This window comes from Lissotriton helveticus, chromosome 5_1 (genome assembly GCF_964261635.1).
Source record: "Lissotriton helveticus chromosome 5_1, aLisHel1.1, whole genome shotgun sequence".
NCBI classification, from domain to species: domain Eukaryota; kingdom Metazoa; phylum Chordata; class Amphibia; order Caudata; family Salamandridae; genus Lissotriton; species Lissotriton helveticus.
The window spans coordinates 1,811,620,812-1,811,640,009 of NC_136065.1; the positions used below are offsets into that span (position 1 = coordinate 1,811,620,812).

General features: G+C 47.9%; 1 protein-coding gene across 2 annotated transcripts in view; it reads right to left on the bottom strand.

Moving 5' to 3' along the window:
• DBF4B (DBF4B-CDC7 kinase regulatory subunit) overlaps positions 1-12,058 on the bottom strand; it is a 335,585-nt gene extending 323,527 nt beyond the window's left edge. The window contains exon 1 of one of the 2 annotated variants that reach the window (XM_078645154.1): positions 11,964-12,058. The gene's annotated coding sequence lies outside the window, so the exon portion shown is untranslated. Of the gene's footprint in view, positions 1-11,687; positions 11,809-11,963 lie in introns of those variants that run through there. The other variant, XM_078645155.1, reaches the window with a different exon arrangement.
• Positions 12,059-19,198: the final 7,140 nt, after the last annotated feature.

The window sequence follows — 19,198 nt, forward strand, 5'->3', positions numbered from 1 at the left end:
AGAGCAGCAAACCGACTGGTGCACCCAGACTGCAGCAGGGAGTGTTAACCACAGATTCTGGGTGGGAACGCATGACTGAGTACAACAGAGTTCTGGAGTTGAGGATAACAGTATGAGCTTTGCAAAGGGCCTGTGGTGACAAAGAAAAGGTATTCAGACCAGATGCTCATTTAATTATTGACCCCTCTACAGAGTACACAAAATTATGATAAACTCTTCCCTTAAAATAATCTACGTCAGCGCAGCAGTCCCTGTTTGCATTTCATGTTTTACATAATTTACTCTTCTTAAGAATATATGCTTTTCCCAGATGGCGAGTTTCTGTATTCTTTTCCACGCAACATGTGATTCTTGTACAATGCATACTGTGAATACAGTCGCCTCTAGGTTTCTGGGTAAATTCACATTATAGATGGGTGTGCATGATGGGGCACGATTGAGAGCTCTAAAGTCAGTGCAAGTTTCTTCCACAGCCTCTTGGGTGTTTCGATTACACACTCATGCAGTCATACCACACCTGCAGAGTACAGATAATCAAAAGGTGCCTATTGCAATTATCGTTTTAAGTGAAGGCGATACACAGCTGTAGAAATACTGATATCACCCAACTAAGGAAAGTAAAATACTGTATTTACAGAAGAGTGAGCGAGCATAGCAAAAAGGATGATACAAGACAGTACATGCAGGAAGACAGAATAAAGAAATTGGTAAAACTGAAGGAGGTGTCTTGTGAGATATGCAGATGAAGGATTCACCAAGATGGGAGGAGAAAAATGCCCTAAGTTGCTAACAGAATGAAACACTATAGAGGAAAATGTGAAGGGCAGAACATATGTGACTGACACACTCTGAAAACTATCCTTTCCACAGGTCTATTAAAATTCAATTCACAGTCTAATTTTCTCAGAATAGAAACATTTTCAATTCTACTTGGTCACAACAAAATTACCGATTGAGCGGCTACTAATAGCACAAATTAACAACACCAAGTAGAGCTTGTGTTAGGTGTACGTTCATTGTCGTGTGATATATCTGAATATGGCACCAGAAAACTCACTGGCAGGTACTCAAATACGGGTCATTGCTTTGAACTGCTCACAGGAAAGTGTGAATCAAGATGTTGCACATCTAACAGCCAAATGTAGCTCATACGCCAACTGAAACGGAACACAGAAGCAATCTGAAAATGTGGCAACTATGCCAAATTATTCTTCCATAGAATGTTGTCCCCATGTTAAATATTCCCTTACGCAAGGTTCCTTTAAGAAGTACAAACCGCCATCACTTTAAAGCTTTCCAGTCTTGCCTATGCCAACACGGTCTTCGAGCGTTGTCCTGCCTCATTCACAGACTAAAGAAAATCCACAGCGCAGCTAGCAGCCAACTTCTGAACCTACATTTCAGGACTACCATCTCACTGACTGCCTTTAGCTAGAGGTAGGACTAAAATAAAGCACACCACATAGTGAGTGATCAATGTCACAGGGCCATTTTTCCTTTAGCATAAAATCCATACCTAGTACTAAAGTAGAACACTATGCTCTTGGGTAACAACACTCGTTCCGTCAAAAAAAATGTTTCCACAGGCAGACAGTCTCAATCCAGATAGTGGAGCATTGGAACTCACTACATGCAAGAGTTATAAAAACTGACAGCCGGTTTAAATTTCAGCAAAACATTGGGTCCCCCATTCCAATAAGTGGACGATACACAAGTACTCATAAGAACAAATGTGTCAGTTCTTACACTTTTCACCAACTCCTAATCACTATTAAAAGTTTGAATGAAACATTTTTAGAGTACTGTTGCATCTAAGTGATATGGAATGTGTACGCGGCATGGAATGTGGGAAGACTAGGGGGGCAGGGGAGATGTAGGACACTGGCTCTCTATATAGTGCAGTAAAACAAAGTACACTGTGCAAAGAGTCCAGTGGGTCCCTAATTGGTTTACAGAGGCTAAAGTAGATAATACCAACGCTCTCTTTTGTGGTACTATGGGCGAGCAGTTAGGATTATCAGAGGGTAGTGTTAAGCATTTCTTGTACTCACAGCGGCAATAAATGAGACAAAGAATACATCCAAGTCCAATATTGAAAAATAACACTTCTTTTTATGTACATTTCAAACTCAAGAGCTTAGTTTCAAGGTAAGTACAGTTTGATAAAAATATGCCCAGGTAAGTAAAGCGTTTAAACCTGTGCACTTTTACACCTAATGCAATCCTATGGGAGGAAAACTCAGAGATACATAAAAGGTAGGTACAGTCGGTTTCAGGGGTTCAACTTCTGGCATCAGAGTAGTAGTGGTCCAAGGTTTAAAGTACTACCAGCAGTTCTTTGGAAACCACCCAGATTCTACCAGGAGCAGGGTGCTGGTGAGGCTGGTGTGCTACGGTGAAGGGGGCTACCTAAAAAGAGGATGCACACAGGGACTTGCGGGCAAGTCTGAGGGTTCCTAAACGGAGGCTCAGGTCGCAAGGGGTCTGGGAGCATGGGGGAACAACTGGTTTGTTGGGGGCACAGCTGGTTTGTTGGGACCCAGGCCTGAGGGCTCGGGAGCAAAGTGGTTTGGTCGGCACCTTGCAGTCAGGGACCATCAGATGGAAGGAGAAATCAAGTCAGCTTGCCCACTCTCAAAGTGGGTCTCAGTGATTTGGATGTCTCAACGGCTGCTTGTTCCTGGCACAGTAAGATTCAGGACTGGACAATTACTATCAGTGTTTGGTGCAGGCATCCGGTACCACATGAGTCAGTGCTGCACTGCTCTGGTTGGTCCTGGTGTTTTCACATTCGGTGGAGAGACACATCTGACCTTCCAGAGCACGAGGACCTTCTCCTGGTCATCTGCAGCGTCAGTCGGGCCAGGGAGCTGCAAGGCAGAGGACCAGACTATGCTTGTTGGTGCCTACAGACGAGTTGCTCTTCTACTCCATGGGAGACTTTTGGCGTTTGTTGAAATGCTGGCACACTACCTAAGGGTTTGGTAGTGCTCCAGCTCCTAGGATGAGGCAGACAGTCGGGAGAGGGCTGACAACAGCAGGGTTTCACATAACAGTCAAACGTTCTGCTGCAGTTTTTTCTGCAGGCAATGACTCTTCTTCGTCCTTCTGTTGATCCATCAAATCTCAGTTCTTGGGTTCAGGGGTGCCACCGAACTACTCAATTTAGGAGTAGTACGGAGAGTGACAGGTAGTAGCCAATGGGCCACCTACCTTTAGGGTGTCTACACCCTCTACAAGACCACTTCCTCTGGGAAGTGGGCATAACCCTGACCCCAGAAGGCTAATTGCTGCCAAAACAACATGGAGGAATCTGAAAAATGGATTCCACATCAGCCGGCCCACCCTAGGGTGGTGCTGGCTGAACGTGGGAACACCTTCTAATCTAACTAATTCGCCCACCCGTCTTGCCACCATAAGGTGGGGTCAGAATAAGGGGGTGGGAACCTCCACTACCTGGTGGGGCCCTGGGTGCTATAACAAAGGTAGCAGGACCTTTGAAGCTTCCGGCCCTGGAATGTCCATCCTGCTTGGCGGAGCTGTGAACATCTCCGCACAGATTAGGTTTGTTCCTGTCCTCCGAAAGCAAGGCGCTCACTTCAGGAGGTCAGAAATCTGTCTATGGTGGCTTGCTGGTAGAGACCAGCCAGTCAACACACTAGTAGTGTACAGATCTTCAGGGTGCACCGCTAAGGTGCCCCCTGTGTGCATTTATTAATAAATCCAGCACTGAAATCCGTGTGGGTTTATTGAGGTTACGTGTTGGGTAACAAACACCTTGGGGCACAGTAAATCCATCATGTAGCTGGGGAACGCGTAGTGACGAGAGTACAACCCCAATACGAGTTATGGCTTCCCTGTCCACTGGTAATATCGAAGGGTGAATGTATATATCACCAGGACATATCCACTCCTGTGGATATGCCCTCACATGGGTATAGCGTATCCTGCCTTAGGGCTGTGAGGACTGCCATAGAGGTGACTTACTTTATTTAGTCTTTATTTCGATTTGTCAAGTCATTAAAGACAGCAATACATCAATAAACTCATGTTATAGAAAATTCTAGCACAGACTAAAACATATTGCAACCCAGTCATACAAATGTTTGGGATTAATATAACCAGTATAAACAATTGACAAAACCATAAATTAATCCATCCTGCTATACATTAGTATTTCCAAATAGGAAAGCAGGGAAATATAAAATCACTTACATAAGAACATAATTAAAATCGTCCTACAGACTGACATATGTTTAAAAAGAAAATAACTCTAGTGGCCTAATTATAATGGATTAGCCCATTACATATTACCTTTACCACATGTAGTGCTGGCAGGAACGGCACACAGGGTGTGTGCCATGTCGACTCGTCGACTTTCTCTGCACCAAGACATGCACGCTGCAATGGCAGCTTGCATTAGCTTGGCGAGGGGTCCCTTAGGATGGCATAATTTGTCCTGCAGCCCTTAGGGACCCTCTTTAGGTCCATTGCCCTAGGTACTAGGAGTACCGCTTACTAGACACCCCAAAGGGTTTGCCAATTGTGAAAATCATACAGTTTAGGGAAATAATACTGGTGCTGGGGATCTGGTTAGCAGGAACACGGCACACTTAGTCAAAATTGCACCAGATACCAGGCAAAAAGTGGGTGGTAACCATATCAAAAGGGGCACTTGGAGCTGGTGTGAATGTTGGTTCCCTCTTGTTGTGCTGTACACAAACTACTGCTCACCACTCACCAAGAGTCTGTGCTTCTTTGAAGAGGACTACATTGGCGACAAGTGACTAACCCTGGCAGTATCCGTATTGACTGCCGGTGTGTATTCTACTCAGCAGATTGCATCGAGAGGATAGCACCTGCTGTTAGACCAGCATCAAGCGTTGAGCAGTTTTTTGATCCTTTACAGGTGAAGAAGGTGAACCCATATACTGTGTTTTTGAGCAATAGGATGTGTGGAATCTCAAGAAGGTTAATAGGATGGCAGAATGTCTTACTTATGATACAATCCAAAATTCTAGAAGAGTTATAGGGGCTTTTCTTTCTGCTGTACAGTAACCATGTCTGGAAAGAATTCGGAGCTCTCCTAAGTAGTTCAAAGATTATAAGATGTACTAATTCTTCTATCTCACTGTTATGTGCGTTCAAAATATTTATACTTGCTACGTATGCAGTTTTTATATTTATCTTTGGTCAGGCTTAGGTTTGATTTGTTGTGGGCATTCTTTTACCTTTTTATATATTTTTTTCAGTTGCATTGTTAAGTAGGGAGATGTGTTGCATCTACGTCAGGCCTCGAGATCTCTACTCGCTCACTATGGAGAGTCAGATGTTATCACACAAGCAAAATTTGGGGCCTACTGGCCCCATCTGACGAGCTTTGTGAATTGCTCATTCACAAAGTGAATGAGTAATAAAGATGCCTTTAAATCTTATTTTTCTTCTAGTCACATTTGCTGTGTGTTTGAAGACAGAAGTCACATTTCAGGCTATGTTTTCAGACAAATCACTGCCTATTTTATCCTGAAGACTGGCGTTTACTTTTTTTTCCCTCTGACTGCAAAAGTTAGAGGATTTTGTAAAGTGAAATGTCTGACAGTCTTGCAGGGCATACAGCATTTAAATAGCTTGTAAATGAACAGTACAAACGTTTCAGTAGTAAGAAAAGCACTTTATCAATTCTAAAGTGAGACGGAAATAAAGGTTTTATTGTGATCAAAACCAATCAGAATACTTTGTTTGGCGATGTGCAAGTGATAAATATTTGCTGAAACCCGATTTCCAAATATTGATTGTATCAATAAAACTGCATGGGAGTGAGTTGGCGGCCATTTCATTGGAAAATGTCCGCTTAGTGATATATTAAAAGAGAGGGGTTTTAAATATGAACTGCGAATCATCCCTGCCCCCCCCCCCCCGCTCTGATGAAAGTAAGTTCTATTTGTGAAAGAAGAGGCAAGTCAGGGTTCATATGTATCCATGGTGGCTTAGATTTTCTATTATACACGAAGCAGATGTTTAGCATATTAAATCAAAAAATATTTTGTGGACAGCACACATGCTGAACGCACATATGAATATAGTCTAGTATGTGGTAATGAAGAAAACAGTTCACTGAAATGAATTATTTTCCTAGGATCACACAATTTGAGATGAGTTTATGGGTTAATCGCATTATAGTTGGGTCAAGTAGATTATTCAAGTCACTAGACCAGCAGACTTGGTAAAAATGTTCGGATATGTCGAGGCCTGTACGTGACATGGAATGTGTACGTGTCATGAAATGTGGGGAGATTGGGGGAAGGGTAAGTCTGAATGAGCTGGAGGTAGCGTGGCTGTGAGCTCCCTCCCGATGTGCTGTGAAATAAACTACTGCTCACCACTTACCAAGAGACGCTGCATCTTTAAAGCGGTCACTACAAGTACATACCCGAGGAGGAGAAGAGGAGGAATTCAGTTTTGGAGTGATTCAGAATCAATTGATGAGTTACCATCCAGTTTTGGATGGAGTCAAGAGTAGAGCTTAGGATAGAGAGATCATGAGTGGAGGCAACCTTGAGGTAGAGTTGAGTGTCGTCTGCATAGAGATGATAGTGAATCCCGGATTTGCTTAGGAGGTTTCCCAGTGGTTCTAAGTAGAGATTGAACAATGTGGGTGCAAGTATAGAGCCTTGGGGAACACCTTGACCCACCGCCACAGGAGAAGAAAGATTGTTCGCTATTTTGATCATTTGAGATCTGTCAGAGAGGAAGGATGCAAACCATTTAAACACAGTGCCCTCCATGCCCATTCTCTGTTGAAGGATATTGAGGAGGGTGTTGTGATTGACAGTGTCAAAGGCTGCTGAAAGGTCAAGGAGAATTAGCAGACAGGACCCCCTGAGTCTAGTATCCTCAGCGCATCATCAACCACTTGCAGTAGGGCTGTTTCAGTGCTGCAGTTTTGGATGAAGCCGGACTGACAATTGTCAAGAAGATCATTGTCCTTGATATGACGAGAGAGTTGTTTAGCTACACATCTTTCTGTGATCTTTGCAAAAAGGGAAGGTTAGTGATGGGGCGGAAGTTGTTGAGGTCCTTCGCATCAGCAGTGGGCTTTTTAAGCAGAGGGGTGACCTGCCCAGTTTTGAAGGAGACAGGCAGGGAGCCTTGCCAGAGGGAGAGGTTGATCAGAGTGGTCCAATAGGAAAGGGAATGGGTATAGAAGTCAAAGGCAATGGCACTGGGGATAGGGTCAAGAGAATGGTTGGAGGGCTTTGTTTCGCGTATACACTTGAGAAGGGCATCTTCAGATATGGGGTCAAAGCTCTGCCAAATGGCTAAGGATTTGCGCTCCTCTGGAGGTGTAGGATGAGCGACCTGATCCACAAGTGATTTCACTTTCTCATTGAAGAAAATAGCGAAATCCGATGCTCTCTTAGTAGAATCCTCCACCTCCTCGGATGGGGGAGAGCAGCTCGGAATCTTGATGAGATCGAATAGTTTTTTGGGTCTATTTTTGGCGGAGTCAAGGAGGGTTTTGAAGTGCGCCTCTTTCTCAAGGAAGATATGCTTGTGGTACTTGGATCTTGCTGTGCGAAGCATGGCTAAATTGTCTGTGGAGGGCACTTGCCTCCATTGCTTCTCCAGGAATCTCAGCTGCTTCCTTTCCTCATAAAGGGATTTGTTGAACCAAGGTGCTGAGGGTGTGGGCCTTATCCTTTTGCTTTTGAGTGGAGCGACGTTATTAATTTCAGCTGCAAGAACTGTGAGGCATTGGGAGGTGAGGTCGTCAACAGCTATGTTCAGGTCTAGCCTTGGAAGTGATAGCAAAGCTGACTCACAGAGGGGACCGACATCATTATTTTTGGCATCACGGAACCAGGAGATGGCCCTCTTGGGTTGGCCAAGAGTTATAGTGTGAAAGTTGAAGAGAGAATGGGATGAGGTGGTGGTCAGACCAATCTACATGAATTGGGGTAGTGGTAGAAAGCATGCCTGCTTTAGAAATAACAAGGTCCAGGATTGCGCCCTTAGAGTGGGTTGGTTCAATGCAGTGTTGGATAAGATCGTTTGTAGAGAGGAAGGTGGCCAGAGAGTTCGCCGAGGAGTCTTGTGATACGCCCCAGTGGAGATTGAAGTCACCCACGAAGGTCTGATTGTCACTTTGTGTGTATTGGTCGCTGATGAAGTCAGACAGATCTTCTATAAACGAAGGGCCCTACGAGGCGGGCGGTAAATGATATGGAATCTGAGCGGTAAACGGTGTTTCAATTGAAGCTCAAGAGAAAGGCATTCAAAGGTGAGGGAGGAACTGATTGGAGAAGCCTTAAGTTTGAGGGCGTTTCTAAAGATGACTGCAACACCTCCCCCCGTGTTGTCAGTTCTGTCATTCCTAAAAATGGAATAACCTGTGGGTAATAGGAGATCAAACAGAGTGAGAGGTATCTTTGAACCAGGTCTCTGTGAGGAAGAGCATGTCAAGTTTGTGAAGGGTGATGGTATCGGAGATTTCAAGTTTGTGTTTTACTGCAGATCTGCAGTTGTGAAGCATACAGCGCAGCTCTGTCAAGACTGTTTTGGTGACGGGGGCACTTGGGCTCTGAAGGGTGATCGGGATATTGTACTTATGTGGGGGTGCTCGGGAAGGTTTAGGTGGATGCTTTGTTCTGACAGAGGTGATGGTCGGAATAGTGTAGATAGTGGGGTTGCTAGGGTATGTCTGTTGAAGAAGGGTGGCGTTCAAGGGCTTGTGTGAGTTAACGACGTTTGCAGACGAGAGGTTGAGCTTGGCTGTATTGGGGTGAGGGGGCGAGGTGCAACTCATGGGTAGTTGGGAGGGAGCAGAGGTGCATGGATGGGTGGAGATCTTAGAGCATAAAAGTGAAATGGCAGCTGTAAGATGGAGGTGATCAGAGAGCCTAGCGTATTTTCCAGTGAGAATGAGGCAGAGCACAGAAGGTTGGGTGGCTCGATTGAGACAAGGGGGGGTGGAATTGGTGGTGGAAGGCAGGGAGAGGTAGGGGGACAGGAGGTAAGTTGGGGAGAGGTGGGGACAGGAGGTAAGTTGGGGTGTGGGGTTCACAGGTGGAGTAAGTGAATTGGGCGTTAAGGGAGAGTTGTCATTGTTGGTGTTGCAAGAGGGAGAGGAATTAAGGACAAATTTAGAGGGAGAAAGGTGCGGAACACGGCGGTAGGGAAGTAGGAGGGAGGAGGCCTGAGTGGCGTCATGGGAATGTAGGAGGTTTGGGAGGAAAAGAGGTGCAGTGGTTGTGGAGGTCCTGTCAGTTAGGAGAGGTGGCAGTGAGGGAACGGTCATCTGGCAGAGTGAGGGGGTTTGAGAGAAAGGGAAGTTGAGGAAAGGAAGTGGTCCTGCTGGGCCCGAGGGAGGGAGATGGAAGGGGTTACTAGGAGGGGAAAGGGGGTAGTGCAGCAGTACTGGAGGAGTAGGAGGGAGGAGAGAGATGCAGTGGGAATGTGGCAAAAACGGGATGAATGACGAGGGGATGAAGGGGTGGAGAGGAGGGATAAGGGGAGCATAGGGAAGGTTAATTGGGGGAGAGGGTTGGAGGAGAGGTGGACTAAAAAAGGGGGGCGATAGGAAGAAGTATGGGGGAGAAGAGATTGGAGTATCGTGATAGTGCAGATGGGACGAGGAGCATATTAGCTAGTGGTAAGGCTGAAGTAATGTGGGAGGGGACATACTGTGAGGGGGGAGGAATAGGAGATGAGGTAAGTTGGGACGGGGAGGGAAGAGGGCCGACCTGTGCTTCGAGAGTGCAGCCAATTGGAGTGGGGTGGGGTGCAGATGGGACGAGGAGCGTATTAGCTAGTGGTAAGGCTGAAGTAATGTGGGAGGGGACATACTGTGAGGGGGAGGAATAGGAGATGAGGTAAGTTGGGACGGGGAGGGAAGAGGACCGACCTGTGCTTCTCGAGAGTGCAGCCAATTGGAGTGGGGTGGGGTCGGCGGAGGAGAAAGGGAGTAATGGGTGGAGCTGGAAGGAGAGACCGGGGGAAACCCGGTTGCAGAGGAGGGGAAGAGGTGGTCAAAGAGCGAGAGGCAGGCGTCTTTGCCTTGGATCATGACAGGATCGTTGTATTAGAGTGAGATGGTGAGGTAGGCATTGAAGCACTCAGAGGGGGAAATGGTTAGTTGTTTCCCATAAGGGATAGAGGAGGAGGAGGTGACGTTAAGGGAATTGTAAAAACTGTTGGACCAAGAGGGGGTGTCCCGAGTGAAGAAAATGAAATAGTTTTTGAGCCTCCCAAGACAACCATTGTAAAATTGATCAACAAAAAGGGAGTCCGGAAACGTTCAATAGTGTTATGCTTCAGTCGTTTTATTGTAGCTTTAGTCTGGTCGGGAGGATAAATGATTTTGTAGCAATTGGCTCCAGACTTAACTCGAGAGGTGGCCATGTTGGGAAGATGAGGCAAAGAAGGGTGGGGGAGGGATGAGAGGGGTGTTATTGGGAAAGCGGTGGTGAGGAGAAATAAAAGGGCAAAAAGGGGGCGCATAATCCAAACGTTTATGGTGAGATAACTCAGTTAATGTGCCGTCAGGGAAGTGAGGTGGGAATTTGTTGGGCCCTTCATCTAGGAGTATGAGGTGCCACCTAGCACTAGATAAAAGTTACAAGGGAAATATTTGCAAATAGTAGGGACCCATCACAGAGCAAAAACAGACAAAGTAGAACAGAATAAAAATGACCACCCAGTGACCATTGGAGAACACTGAACTTAGTACCAGCCTGCTAAGAGAACCATATTCAGTACCAGCCGCCATGAATGCCCAAGTTCTCAACAGACTACTATATGACCCTAAGCTCCTGTGAGACACGAACGTTAGGACAAAGAGCATAGGGTGGATCACAAAATGATTAGCAATGTCTAGAAAGTGCACAGTAACCTCGTCATCTTCAGACCACCTCTGATGCAGCAGGAGTCATGACTCAATTTGAACTGTCCCCACGGAGAAAGTTGCTTAATAGGTGCAGCAGGCACTACTAGATGTGCACCTGTGAAAAGGTCTAAAGTGGGAGAGGACATGGTTTTAGGAAGAGAGATTATACATCATGAGCAAAGTGGGGGATTGCCTAGAGCCCCCACCTTCCAAGGGCCCTATATTTGACTTCTTTCTATTCGTCCATCTAAACATCGCCCTAACTACCTCTTTTTCTGTCTTTCTAACGTCCCGGGCAAGACATACTGCAACTGTTTTTTTTGTGACACTGTTAAGTTAAATATGTGATTTAGTACTGCTTGGCATCGTGCAGGCGTGAATTAGTAGGACATGGGTGGTAAAGTTAAAAATTACTCTAAAGAGAGGCCCCAAAGTACATCTTGCCAGGCCCCACAAACTCCCTAGGATGACACTGATCTTAGGCAGTTTCCTTCTGTATCTATCGCACTGCAAGGCCTCAAAGTTGTCTTGCGGCTCCTCCGCAGCCTGTGTTTAATAATCCGTGTGAGTTCCCATACACTACCGGCTTTTCAGAGGCCCTGTTCTATACTTTCGTCCATCAGTAACATTTTTATATAACTCCTGCCCCACTTCCTGCTGAGACTAGCCCCCCTTTCTCTATTTGTTTACGCTGTTGTCACCGGGTATAATTTCTCTCATGACTAGTGACCTTCTGTCGACTTTCCTTACATACCCACGTTCTGGACAGGAGCTTGAAATTTGTTTTCTCTTTCACACATACCTTGCTTAATGCGACTGCGCACGGTTCCTTCTCGTTGGAAGCGCCACCCTTATGCGCTGCGACTTTTGTGGCCCTGGTCTAAGCCCCCTTCTCCCTTTTTAGGCTGCGAGCCTCTCCGTACTCTCCTCGCCTAGTAGGTGTGCCTTAGGTCAGTAATTTGGCATGCACATCCGCACACTGTGTAGAATGTCTGCGAGCTCACACTAGTCAGCGAAAGGGGGAAGCTTGGCGGGTATCCAGGCACTCACAAGCGCCCCTCACTTTATCTCTCCTCACCTGAGTGAGTTGTCCCTCATTCCTCAGGAGAGGCAATCTCCATTGCGCCTTCGTCAAATCCTTTCTCTGTCACCACCGGTTCTCTCTGTAGGTTTAAATTCCTGAAGGCCCGCCCCGGATATCGTGTCAGAGACAAGGGACGGGAGCTCGAAGCAGCCAAACGATTTCAACGCGTTCAGTATGAGCAGTGTAAGAAGGCGGGGGAGAGGTGGGGACAGAAAGCTGACTGCTAGCTGAATACAGCAGAACTGCTTAGTTTTCAGTCCCTAGCACTTCAGAGGCTCTGTGCAAACGGTATGAACGGGTTTTCGCATAAACAACAATTATACACAACAAAGCATACGCTTCTAAAAAGTACACCCTTGAACAAGCATTGGCAAAACCAATATGTCTCGTCTATGCAAGAGCTATTGGAAAACCATTGTCTTTTAGCCATATTATACAGCAGCGCAGCGCAGCATAGCTAAAAGTTTCTTTAAAAGAAACGCAACAACTCTACCACCGAGCACACAGTGCAAACCTCTGGTTACTGAACCAATGAGTACAAGCTCCTAGCACCATCATTAGCCACAACTCAATTACGGCCCCATGCAATCAATTCTAAATTTAACGTTTTTGGTGACACTGGTATTATGTAATCAGATTAAAAGATGCCGTACCCATCGTTTACCACAGCTTCATCACGACAGTTTATGTTATAGGCTAAAGATAACTGGATCTGAATTCAGTAAAGCTCTTGCATATTAACAATACATAGAGGTGATAGTGACGTGGCCACGAAAGAGTTAACAGCCTAAAATCTAACTATTAAATATAATGGTGTTACCCTGTATCCCTCTCATGAAGAAAGATAGCAAACAAGACAGGAGCTGCTGCTGTTCATTTTGAATGAAGTCACGATTGGACCAAGAGGACTACAATTGAAGGAGGGTAATAATAACCCCATCCCCACATCGGCTGGCGTCTGGGATGTCATGTTACATAACTAATGAATACCGTTTTGGACACGCCATTTGTGTCTTTCTTTGAATACATTTAAGGCTGCGCTTTGGTTTGTACTACTATCTACTGAGTGTTTTAGGGGTAAGGGAAAAGGATTGGGCGCTCAGCTAACGTTAGTGTGCTCTTTCAAAGAGTAATAGAATGGTGCATGAAGGCGAGGGGAGAGCCCTAAAACCCCTCAAAAGATTCGTGTGTTGAAGTCAACCCACCGAAAAGCAACAGAAACAAAATGCCTACTGCACTCAAAATAATAGTGTAGCCCAACGTATGTCCATGTGGACACCAAAAGTTAATTGCAATAACAGCTGCTAGAGAAACAAGGTAAAGTCTTTAAAGCAAATCTTCATTTAATGTCCTTAGTAGCCAGCCGACACGTGTTTCGTCGCTTTGGAAAGTGAATTCCGCGACTCCTCAGGGCTTACGAAGAATAAGGGCCCTCTGGTAGGTCGCTGAGCCGGTGATAATTCCGACCCGGCTCCGCTCTAGACCGGGTAATAAGTCTGTGTGGCAGTGCAGATACACGATTCCAGTTACAATCACTTGAAAACACTTGAATGCGGGTGAGGTGAGATCTTGCCTGGGCTTGTATCTACAAATTCAATGGACGTTTGGGAGCGTATGTAGCGCAGTCCCGGAGGGCCGTGTGTAATCCGAGTTTAGCGACTGCCTGTGGTCCGGCAGGGAGTGTGACGAGTCTGACGAGTCGATGGAGCGGGTGCGCTCATGTAGTGAAAAGTCCCTGTTGCGGGAAGTGAACACTGGACTGCGGGACGTGCCTGCTTCCTGGTTCTGTTCCTAGGCTGCCCTTTGGTCTGTTTTTGTCCTGAGGAAGACCCGCCATGATGTATAGTGAATAACACTTGATCACAGGGTCGAAACGTTGACAAAATTACATTATGTCCTATGTCAGCTATCATTGGAATATGTAAAGAAGATATAAGGATACACTGAATTAAACATTTTTTGGACATTTTGATTATTTGTGGTTCCAAGCTCTCAAGTTTGTGTATTTGATCACTGGGAGATTTGTAATGTTCACTATGTATATGTGAATGTGATGTATTGTTCTTTGTGTTCTCTGCGCAGCCGTTGAAAAGATAAATATGAAAAGAGTTAGATATACATGTTTTGATATATGAAAAATAATGTATTTAAAACAAGTTAATGGTTGTGTTGTGTCACTGGTTTTGGTTGCTGCCCTTCTGTGCTGATGGTGCTGCCACCCCTCCTGCCACTGTGGGGGTGATCAGCAGTGTTTCTTCTCCTGTAACTAATGAAACAGCTGCGATGCAGGACTCGCGGAGACTGGGCATTTGCGTGCATGGAGAGTGGAGAGTGGAGACCTTTACCCAGCCTCCACTCTCCATGCGCACGCATGCACAGTCCTCGCGAGTCCTGCAGCGAAGGGGTTTCATTAGTTACAGGGAAAGAATCCTGCAGCGCCGAGGAGACAGCCACGGGTACAGAGACGCCATGCCGAGATCCAGGTAAGTACTCTTCACTCTTACCAAATCTGTATAATTCTAACAAGTCAAGTGATTGATACTTTTTTACTGTGCGCTGCTATGGGCGGTGCTAGTGTAAGTACTAGGCTCAGGGCCAGTGTTAAGGCTAGAATTAGCTGTAGATATATACCAGATCTTCGAGTGGTCTTAAAAAGTGTTTAGTATCACACTTTTGGATGTTTTTGGATGAGGTCTGTTAGGTACACTTTTAATTAAAATTTCGGTGTTAAAGTAACAAAAACTGTAATAATTTTAGATACTTAAAATTCTGCATTTTGTTTGCAATATAAGCATTTTAGTCCTAATTGTTTAGATATAATGGCATACAAACGGGACTCATCTGCAAACACTTGGGGGCTTGGCTTTACGGCGCTACTGCTTTTTTCTTAGCCTTCAACTTCAGGCATGAAAGAGGGATACTTTCAAACAACCTTCAACACACACTTGGGGTAATCCGAGACATCTCTCTGCTGCATACCTTGGAGTTGAGGTTACCAGATTCCCTGGGGATTCCGGGGGTAATGCAAGGCATCGCCAAGACCTGGGTTGTTGTGACCTCATTGGAGTTCACGGAGAGACGTGGCGGTGATCCTTCCCTTTGTGCTGGTGGTACTGGGGTTAATACATTGTGAGGCCCAGGGTCCGGTGGCGCCACGGAGGACAGACGTCACGCACTATCCGAATGGACAGCACTCACACCAGACTACGTCAGCAGGTGATAGTGGGACAGATCGGCCCTGGTGTGGGCAGCCGAAGTGAGTGTCACTGGAGCGCGAAAGAACGGTCGTGGTCAGTTGACCGGAGAGGTGCAGCCTCGTGAGGGGCTTTCCTGCAGAGGGTGGCCAGGGAGCGGCTGTGACGCACGGATTCCAGGACTGTGGGGAGGAGATAGAGAGACCGGTCTGGAGAGGCACCAGGGATCCTGCCCCACGGTGCCCAACAGAGATCCTGGGGGCGACGTCCAGGTATATAGGTGACTGATCCAAGTGGAGTGTGTCCCGGGCCGCAGACGACAATGACCAGAGGTGGGAGTGCTGGAGGGTCCGCGAAACAAGGGCCCATTGATAAATACACTGGACCGAGTGGTGGAGCTGGGGCCGCTGGGGGCCAACCCAGTCAGGGGCCTGATAATGCAGCATTGACGGCGACGATAATCCAGTCAAGGGATATGCTTGACGTGAAAATAGGCGCCGTGGGAGCAGATGTCACACTCTTGCGTTAAGATCTGCGGAAAGCAGTGGCTCCCATCACAGAGGCCGAAACCAGGATTTCTGGGGTGGAGGATGATGTGGTGATCCTTAAGCATAAAGTGACAGACATGGAGAGTGTCCAGAAGGGGCTGGCCCTGAGAGTGGAGGATGCAGAAGGACGGGCCCGGCGGAACAACGTTAGATTTGTGGGATTCCCGGAGGGCTGCGAAAAGGGCAACATGGAGCGCTTCCTGACTCAGTGGCTGGAGAGTTGGTTCCCTCCCGAATCCCTATCACGATGCTTTGTGATTGAACAGGCCCATCGGGCGCTGGTGCAGAAGCCACCGGTGGGGGCCCGTCCCAGGCCTGTGATCGCCAAGTTACTGAATTATCATGACCGCGACACCATTCTACGGGAAGCGAGGGCGAAGGACTCTCTCATGTGTGAAAACCAAAGGATCCTGATATTTCCGGACTATACCAGGCATGTCCAGCAACAGAGGCAGTCGTTCACTGCGGCCAAGGCGCGCCTCCGCGGCCGTAAGCTCCCGTATGCCTTACTGTATCCGGCTCGCCTGAGGGTGGTGTTCTAATCTCGTGCCCACTTCTTTGACACCCCGGAGGAAGTGTTCCATTGGACTGATGAAACGGTAAAACTGAAGGTGCACACGCCGCCGGGCCAGGACTCAGACTCTTCCTTGAGTGGTACACAGACGCAGACCGCCCGGGGCTCGCGGAGTAGAGGGAACTGGAGGTCCAGATCCAGAAGGCGTTCCTCCCCTGGGGGCGCCGCGAGTGGCGGAGCGGATGCCCCGGAGAATCCGATCACTGATCCGTGAACATTTAACCAGCGAGAGGTGAAACAATGGTGTAATATACACCTGTGGGTGTAACTTGAAGGGGCTCTCCACCAGAATGGCCGCAGGGCCGAGAGGGGCACATGCGGAGACTAAAAGATAGTGTATATGTGTCTATGGGGCAGTGGGGGATCGTTAAGGGGCAGACCACTTCCCCAGGCTTAAGGCTTGTTGGGGGGGGGAGTTGGGTGAATGGGAGGTTTTTTGGGGATCCATTGGTGTGGACAGCCTCAGGTCCTACGTTGGGGATCGGGGGTTGCCCAGGTCGCGACAGGTACTTCATCGTTTTTTGAGGTATGGGGGTGGGTGTTTTGGGGGGGAATGAGGGGGGGGTGGAGTGGGGGTTGTGGGGGGGGGGGTTTGGTCTAATCTGCACAATAAGTATGAAGTCTCGACAGTTGGTGTGTATACGTCCTCTGGGCCCGTCTCTTGGACTATTGCCATGCATCCCCCTAGATGGCGGTTGAAGGTACTAGGCTGATGCTTCCTAGGGCGTCCATACGGATTCTTAGCTGGAATGTGCGGGGGGTGCTTGATAAGGTGAAGAGGGGGCGGTTTTGTGATTGGGGAAAAGGGAGGGAGCAGATGTCCTGTTATTGCAGGAAACGCACATGCTGGGCAACAAGACACTTAGTTTACAGCGCTATGGATTCAAACAGGTTTATCATGCAGGTTTTGCAAGGAGGTCCAGGGGGGTAGCCATTTTGGTTCACCGCAGGCTGTCCTACGTTCACTCGAAGCAGTGGGTTGACCCGCAGGGCCGATACATATTTATTAAAGGGATGCTTGGTGAGGAGCCCCTGGTGTTGGGGAGTGTGTATGCCCCACCCCCATTGCAGTGGTCGCTAGTAGAAAAGTTGTTTGCTGTGTGGGCAGAAATCCCTGAGGCGCTAGCAGTGATTGGGGGTGACTGGAATGATGTCATGAATGGTCGGGTGGATCGCTGTAGACCGGGGGGTGGACAGGTAGTAGACGTGCCCACTAAGCTAGGCGATATGGTTCAGGGGATGGGATGGGTCGACACCTGGCGATACCTCCACACGCAGGATAGAGAATATACATATCTATCTGCAGTTCATAGGTCATTTTCTCGACTGGACTATGTCTTCGTCCCACGCGCGGTAATTGGTAGAGTGAAATCAGCCAGTATACTACCACGGGGGCTCTCAGACCACTCCCCGGTAGAGGTGGATGTCTGGTTGGATAAGGGGTGGCAGCCCTTCCGATGGCGCCTCTCCACGTGGCATCTTCAGCAGGAGGATTACCGGAAACATATGGGGGAGGCTATTGCCCATTACTGGGAGGAAAATGTGGGGTCGGTCACGGATGTTGTTACACTCTGGGAGGCCCTGAAGCCCACACTGCGTGGGGTGGACATCGCCTGGGGTGCAGTGGCCCGTAAAAAGCATAGGGATGACTTGGGGAAGGCCGCAGCGCGTATTGAGACCCTAGAGGGGCAATGCAGTGGAATTCGGGAAGGTAGGGAGGTAGGGCAGCTCCTATTGGCACAGCAATCTTATGCGTCTCTCCTGCTCGACGAGGCTCAGCAGGTGTGATTAGTGACGCAGAGCAGAATCTATCAGTGGGGGGATAAATCGGGTACTATGCTCTATAGGCTCTGCCAAAACACGCTTCAGGCGCAGACGCTGCCAGGGATTACGGATGTGGCCGGGGCCTCGATCACAGACCCCAAAGACCTGCTGGATAGTTTTGCATTATACTATGCAGCCCAGTATGCTCAGGAGTGCCTCCCTGCGGCAGTAGTGGATCAGTTCATTGCGGACTTGCCGCCGCGGGCAGTATCGGAGGAGGCGCGGGAGAGTCTTGAACTCCCCCTAACCGCTGAAGAGCTAGGCACGGCCCTGGGGGAGCTTAATACAGGGAAGGCACCCGGGCCCAATGGGTTCCCAAGTGAATTTTTAAAGAAATACCACCTCCAATTAGGAACGCACTATAGGGCAGCGTTGGAGGCGGCAAGAGAGCAAGGTTGCCTCCCGGCAGACTGTAGACATGCGGAGGTGGTAGTGTTCCACAAACCAGGCAGGCCCCCGGAAAGGCATGAGTCTTACCGACCCATCTCCCTCCTCAATGTTGAAGCAAAGTTACTGGCTAAGGCGCTAGCGAATCGTCTCCTTCCTTATATAGCGGAGCTGGTCCATCCGGACCAGGTGGGGTTTATGCCCCAAAGGGCAACGAGGCATAACATCAGGCGCGCACATGTCGCGGTGGAGGCGGTTAGAGGCACTGGGGAGCAGGCTGCGCTTCTGTTGGCGGATATAGACAGGGCATTTGACTCGCTGAGTTGGGTCTACCTGTTTGCACTCCTGTCTCGTCTCAACCTTGGGCCCTGCTTCTTGTCATACATAAATCTATTATATATAGACCTGACGGCTTCGGTGAGGGTGGCCGGGGCCACGTCCACCAAATTCCGTATAGGGCGAGGTACTCGGCAGGGATGCCCCTTGTCGCCGTATTTATTTGCCTTGGCAATGGAGCCACTGGCGGCGTGGATGCGTATAGACGCACAATTGAAAGGCTTTGAGTGGGATGCCGGGCCATCAGATAGGATCGCGCTGCACGCGGATGATGTCCTGTTTTTTATCACTGGCATTAATAGGTCGGGACCGCGTATATTAGAGATTATGCGAATCTTTGGTGAAACGTCTGGACTCTACCTCAAT